Source organism: Daktulosphaira vitifoliae, unplaced genomic scaffold (assembly GCF_025091365.1).
Source record: "Daktulosphaira vitifoliae isolate Bord-2020 unplaced genomic scaffold, ASM2509136v1 Scaffold_1, whole genome shotgun sequence".
Taxonomy (NCBI): domain Eukaryota; kingdom Metazoa; phylum Arthropoda; class Insecta; order Hemiptera; family Phylloxeridae; genus Daktulosphaira; species Daktulosphaira vitifoliae.
In genome coordinates, this window is record NW_026099572.1 from 4,214,536 (window position 1) to 4,220,683 (window position 6,148).

Consider the following 6,148-nt stretch of genomic DNA (forward strand, 5'->3'; position numbering starts at 1 on the left):
ATGTAATTCATTGGGTAATTTTGATTTTTTTCATGATAAACCTACCAGGCTACAAACTCTTGTAAATGCTAAATTAAAATATTGATTAATTACATATGTTACTCAACAATATTTGTATTTATAGTCAGTGTATTATAGTTAATGTATTATATGTTGTGTTATTATTAATTTGAAAATTTAAGTTTAAATTTGTCAATTTAGTGTATTTATTTTTTTTTTTAGTTGTACGTTTTGTATTATAGTTATTAGTACTGTATTTTGTTATTTTGGGCATTTGTCTTTAATAAATAAATAAATAAAAATAAGTAAGTATTTAAAAGGCGGAGATATCGTATGTTAAAGTGGTTTATTATTTCTATTGTATTATATATTTAATTTTTTTTTAATATATATATTTAATATGTTGATATTTTTTATGTTATATTTTTAATACTATATAATTTTGCATTAATATTATTATTATAATTTAAATGTATATTAGACAACATTATACAAGTGTAGTGCAGTAGATATAGTATATACGTTTTAACACAATGTGCAATGTGTAAAGCGAAAGGTGCAATCGAGCGGCGGCGGCGGCATATTTTTTTTTTTTTTTNCGCACCTCGCATACCGCCCCTTACCGCCGACGTTCGTGAGGACCGTAACAGGTCCCACTTGCGGCGGCAGTTCTCCATTCGGATGCTTCAGGGCGGCGCTCAGTGCTCGCTGGACATCGTGTTCCTCCTGCCACTCCTCCACGTCCAGGAGGAGGACGGTGCAGGACATCGAAGGCCGGTGTACCCGCACGTCCATTTCCTTTAGGGCCGCCCTCAGACTGGAAGCCAGAAGGTCAGCTTGTTCAGCCGACCCCCGGACCTCCAGGAGGACGGCACCCGTCTGCGTTCTCCGGGTCCCGGACACTTGAATGCCCAGGGCCTGGAGGTCAACAGTAGCCATAGCTATGCCCATTACCGTGGCATACTTCTGCCCCTCTTTTAGTGGGCCAATCACCACGGCTTCCGTGCGTGGCACTTTTCCTCGCAGTTTCGCCGCTTTCTGGTTTCTCGACCTCGTCTGCTGAGGTTTGGACTCAACCGTAGCATCCTGCTCCTTCCTCCTGGTACCCGCCTTGCGTCCTACGACTTGGGTCCACAGTGGTGGTTTAGCGGGAGCAGCTCCCACATCCCCCTCCGCAGACTCCACGTCGTTTTCCCGGTTCACTGCCAGCCGGTCGGTTAGCGTCTTGTTGTGCGCAACAACCGAATTGGCGGCAGTACTCACGGCATCGGGCCGTTTCTTCTTCCTTTTCCTCTTCTTCTCAGACACCTCGGGTCCTTTTGGTGTAAAGCCCGGTGGATCCTCGACGGACGTTTGCGTCCCGACTTCCTTGGCCGTTTTCAGGAGCGCTACTTCCGGCGCTCGTGGCTCGGCTTTGGTCACCGCTAAGACTTCCTGGTGGATCCTGGACGGAGGAGACGCTCTTCTACGTTTCTCCTCATCCAGGATCTTCTCCAGGTGCTTTGTCGCCATTTGCACCTCCTTGTGCACCCCCATACCCCGGCGTTTGTCTATAACCCCTCGAAGCACAGCCACTTGCGCGGCTATGCCTTCGAGCATAGACGACGTGGCAGTCGCCACGTCCGCCGGGTCATGCCACCTCTTGCGGCACGGCCGCACAGCACTCCTCAGCTCGCTGAGTGCCTGACACGAGAGGGAGATCTGCTGAACGAGATACTCCAGGTGTGTGCCCGGTACCTCGTTCATCAGACTCCCCTCGACCTCAGCGGTTCTGGCGAGAGCGACAACGTGGTTGAGGCCGACATCGAACGTGGCCTCGTCGTCGCTCTCCTCTTCTTCCCCCAGAGGCGCCCTCCTCTTGCCAGGATGGCGCAATGAAGGAGAACTTTCCGGTAGTGGACTCAGCGCGGGCGAGTCCGCTCGCTGGCCAGTCGATGAGCCTTCCCCAGGGGAGGGTTCAGCGTTTCCACCACGGTCGCCTGTCCGCATCATCTCGTCCTCTTCTGCCGATGCCGCAGCATCAGGAGATGACGAGACTTCCTGCTTCTCAGCGTACATCATGTACTCTGCGGCCTGTTGAAGGCCGCGACCCATGGTCCTCATTATCCCGCTATCGTTGTAGCGGGATAAGAGCTCAGAGGCGACCAGGCGGGCGACGCCAATAAGACGTTCCGCCGCAGCTTCCCCTCGACGACCAGCAATGCATCTATCAATGATCTCCGCCCTCTGCTCGATGTCTTCTACACCTTCTAACGGGTCGTATTCCTTGTCCCTTTCCGGGGCAAAGGAGCGCCCGTCGTCCAGGTCCTTCTGCATAAGCTTCAGGATTGTGGACACTGAACTACAGAACAATTCGGCCGTCCTGAATTGACCACAAGGAAACGGTTCCAGCGACACTTCTCCAGCCTTCATGTCGAGCAGCAATCGGCTCCATCGAGTGAACTCCGAATGGGTCAGCGGCACGTCATCGCGGAAGCGATCGCGCACGCCTTCCCATTCGTCCACCATCTCCTTGACGGTAGCAAAGCCACCAGCAGTTACCTCAGTGACCCTAAGGTCACTGGAGGATGCCTGCTTGGCACATCCTCCGACAGTAGCTTGGGCGCGAACGCCCCCTGGACCCTGCCTCACCAGTCCCACGGTTCTGGTACAGTCGCTGGATGACGACCGGGTTAGGCCTGTAGCGACACCTTTCCCAGCCGGCCCTGGAGACTCCGATTCTCCTGGCGCGGTAACCGTTTTTTTTAAATGGTTTGCTTCCATATTTGGTTTTACGGGTGTCCTTCCCTGCGTTTTACCTGCCGCCAGGGGATTTGATTTCGGTGTTCACCTAGGTGGTTGCCTTACCAGGCTATCAGGCCCACCCGCCCGTTATGAAATTACCCTCGATCGCTACCGCTTATTCGTCCACTCTAAAAGGAGTGGCTTATATCACGGCTACCCTGCATATCTGCAGGGTTAACTNAAGCATAAAAACACATGCAATGAACACCTACGGCGCCAGTCTAGCCGACGCCGCAGGTACTCCCACCCTGGGCAGTCTCTGCCTCAGACGTTCGGCCTCCTCCTTTTGGCTCATCACCGATTCGGCGAACGCCTGAACCAGAGACCACCCCTCCCGGCTTCTCAGCATATGGTCCACCATGGACCCCACACCGAACGCGGACCCCAAGCGGGATTCCAAGTCCTCCCGCTCGTTGTCCCACGCTTCGCACTGGAAGAGCGTATGCAGAGCATTGTCCGCTTCTCCCGGGCGATCCCGACAGTGATCGCACGTCGGCGCGGCTGCCTTCCGAATACCGTGAAGGTATTCGTTGAAGCAGCCGTGACCGGACATCACTTGGGTCAGACGGTATGTCATTTCCCCGTGAGTCCGGCCAATCCACCTGTCGAGCCGGCTGGGTCCGATGAGGGACCTAGTCCACGCTCCCGCGGATTCCTCGTCGGCCAGTCGCTGGCGCCAACTGGACACGGTTACGCTCCGGAGTTGCAGCCGGTCCTCCGCACGAAGCGGCTGACCGGTACTCTTCCGGAGCTCGTATCCGTTGGCGCGTTCGACGGCCAACAGGTCCGCGGGCGGCAGAGAAGCCAGGATCCTGGCCGCCACTCCGGATACGGTGCGGTATGCGCACACCGTCCGGAGAGCGGCCCTTCTCTGGACCCGGTTCAACGCTTCTACGTTCTTGGGCGAGTACTCCAGTATACTCGCCCAGACCGGGGACCCGTAAAGGAGGACCGAGTGAACAACGCTGACTAGCAGTCGGCGTCGATGTTCCTTCGGTCCCCCGATGTTCGGCATCAGTCCCGCCAGGCGGTCCATGACCTTCTGAGCCCGCTGAGCCGCACGGTCAATGTGCGGCCCGAACATCAACCTATCGTCGATGAGTAGGCCCAGATAGCTCATGGTCCGCTTCAGCGGGACATCAGTCCCCAGTACGGTGAGCCTAGGAGGAACGTACTTGTACTTTCGCGTGAACAAAACCGCTTCGGTTTTGTCCAGCGCTAGGCACAAGCCGGTCCCCTCCTGCTGGATCCAGTCAGTGACGGCGCAAAGCGCACCGTTTGCCCGGAAACCAGCCTCCTCCGCCGAAGTGCCTTCCGCCACCACGAGCGTGTCGTCCGCGTAGCAGATTACACGTGTACCCCGTGGCAGCGGAACGCGGAACACCGCGTTGAACGCGATGTTCCACAGCAAGGGCCCAAGTACCGAACCTTGCGGGACGCCTCCCGTCACGGTTTTGGTTCTGGGCCCTGCGGCACTCGCATACTCGATGACCCGGTCGTTGAAATACGACCGGATCATTCGGCGGAGGTACGGAGGCACCCGGAACGCTTCCAACGCTCCGAGGATGTGTGACCATCGCACGGAGTTGAAAGCGTTCCGGATGTCCAGGCTCACCGCAACGCAGAAGCCCGGTCCGTTCTCGGCCCTGACGGCCAACTGCTGCAACAGGGAGGCCGCGTCGTCCGTCGACCTCCCTTTCCTGAAACCGAACTGGCCGTCAGCCAGCCCACCGACCGTCTCCAGGTGGTGCTCTATGCGGGTGGCCAACAGCCGCTCGAGGATCTTCCCCACGTCGTCCAGCATGCACAGAGGCCGGTACGACGAGGGGACTCCCTCGGGCTTATCGCCTTTCCGCAAGAGCACCAGCCTCGCCCTCTTCCACCGGGGCGGGATTTCACCCTTTTGGAGACACACGTTTAGAACGGTGTCGAGCCACTGCGGTGCGAGGTCGTGGACGAGACCCCACACCCGGTTCGGTATGCTGTCCGGACCGGGCGCGGTGTTTCTTCCCCGAACTCTCGCTACCGCAGCGGATATCTCCTCCAGGGTGAAATCCTCGACGGTCGCGTCGTCTTCGACGGACGGCCAGTCTCCCAGGGGTGGGAGAGGCGGATGTGTCGGGAACAGCGCGTGGACCGTCTGTTCCAACGTCTCCGCCTCCAGTTGCCCCGAAGTCGGTGGGCCGCGCAGCTTGCGCATCACGACCCTATAGGGTTTCCCCCAAGGGTCGTGATCCACCGACTTCACGAGGTCGGCCCAGCAACGAGCTTTGCTACGCCTGATGGCGAGCTTCAGCCGTTTCCGGGCCTCCCTCAGCAACTCCCTGGGATCCGGATTATCCGGATCGGGTTCTGCCTGCCCACGCCTGTTGGACCGCGTCAGGGCTCTCCTCGCCCTGACGCAGTCGCTTCTCAGGGCAGACACCTCCTCGTTCCACCAGTGAACGGGAGGTCCCCGGGTAGGTGGCGGACGCTTTCTGGGGAGTGCAAAGTCGCAAGCGACTTCGACTCTCCTGTCCAGCTCTTCCGCCACCTCGCCCGCGGAGACCAGTCGATCGGGCGGAGTGGGCGCCGTCCATCGGGCGATCAGTAGACCGGCCGCGAATAGATCGGCGTCCGACTCCGGGCCGACTTTCCAGCCGACGCGAGCGCCGCGAGGCTGCAGGTCCGGCCTCGTCCGAGGACGCCTGCCGTCGGTGCACTCGAACGTGATGTACCGGTGGTCGCTCATGTTCTCCACGTGGGAGAGCACGGACCAACCGGCAATACGTCCGAGGACCGACGGCGACGCCAGCGTGACGTCCACCACCGAGCTCGAGGTGTTACCCACGAACGTCGGGGTGGTTCCCCTGTTGGCCGTCGACAGCCCTAAGGCCGCCATGACGTCCAACAGTTCGTCGCCACGCCGGTCCGCCGAAGCGGATCCCCATACCGGGGACTTAGCGTTAAAGTCCCCGGCGACGAGTTCGTCCCTGCCACCCCGCAGACCCGAGGAACGTCTGCCCCGCAGGCTGTGGGCGACACCCTCCAGGAGAGGGACGATCGGCTGGTTTGGCGACGCGTAGCAGCTCATGACGTCAATGCCGTCAATTCTCGCCGCTACGAATCCGTCGCCAACCTCGATGTCCGCGACCGTGAGGCCGCGGCTCATCACACCGATCGCCGCTCTCCCGGACCGGTCCAAGTACCACCCCGGGGCGTCCTTGATCAGTCCGACAAACGGTTCCGAGATTACGCACACGTCGATGCGCATCTCGTATACCGCCTGCCGGACCAGATCCTGCGCCGCCCTACAATGGTTGAGGTTCGTTTGAAGGAACCTCATCCACTGGTGGGCGGCGCACAGGACGCCTTAGGGGTCCCT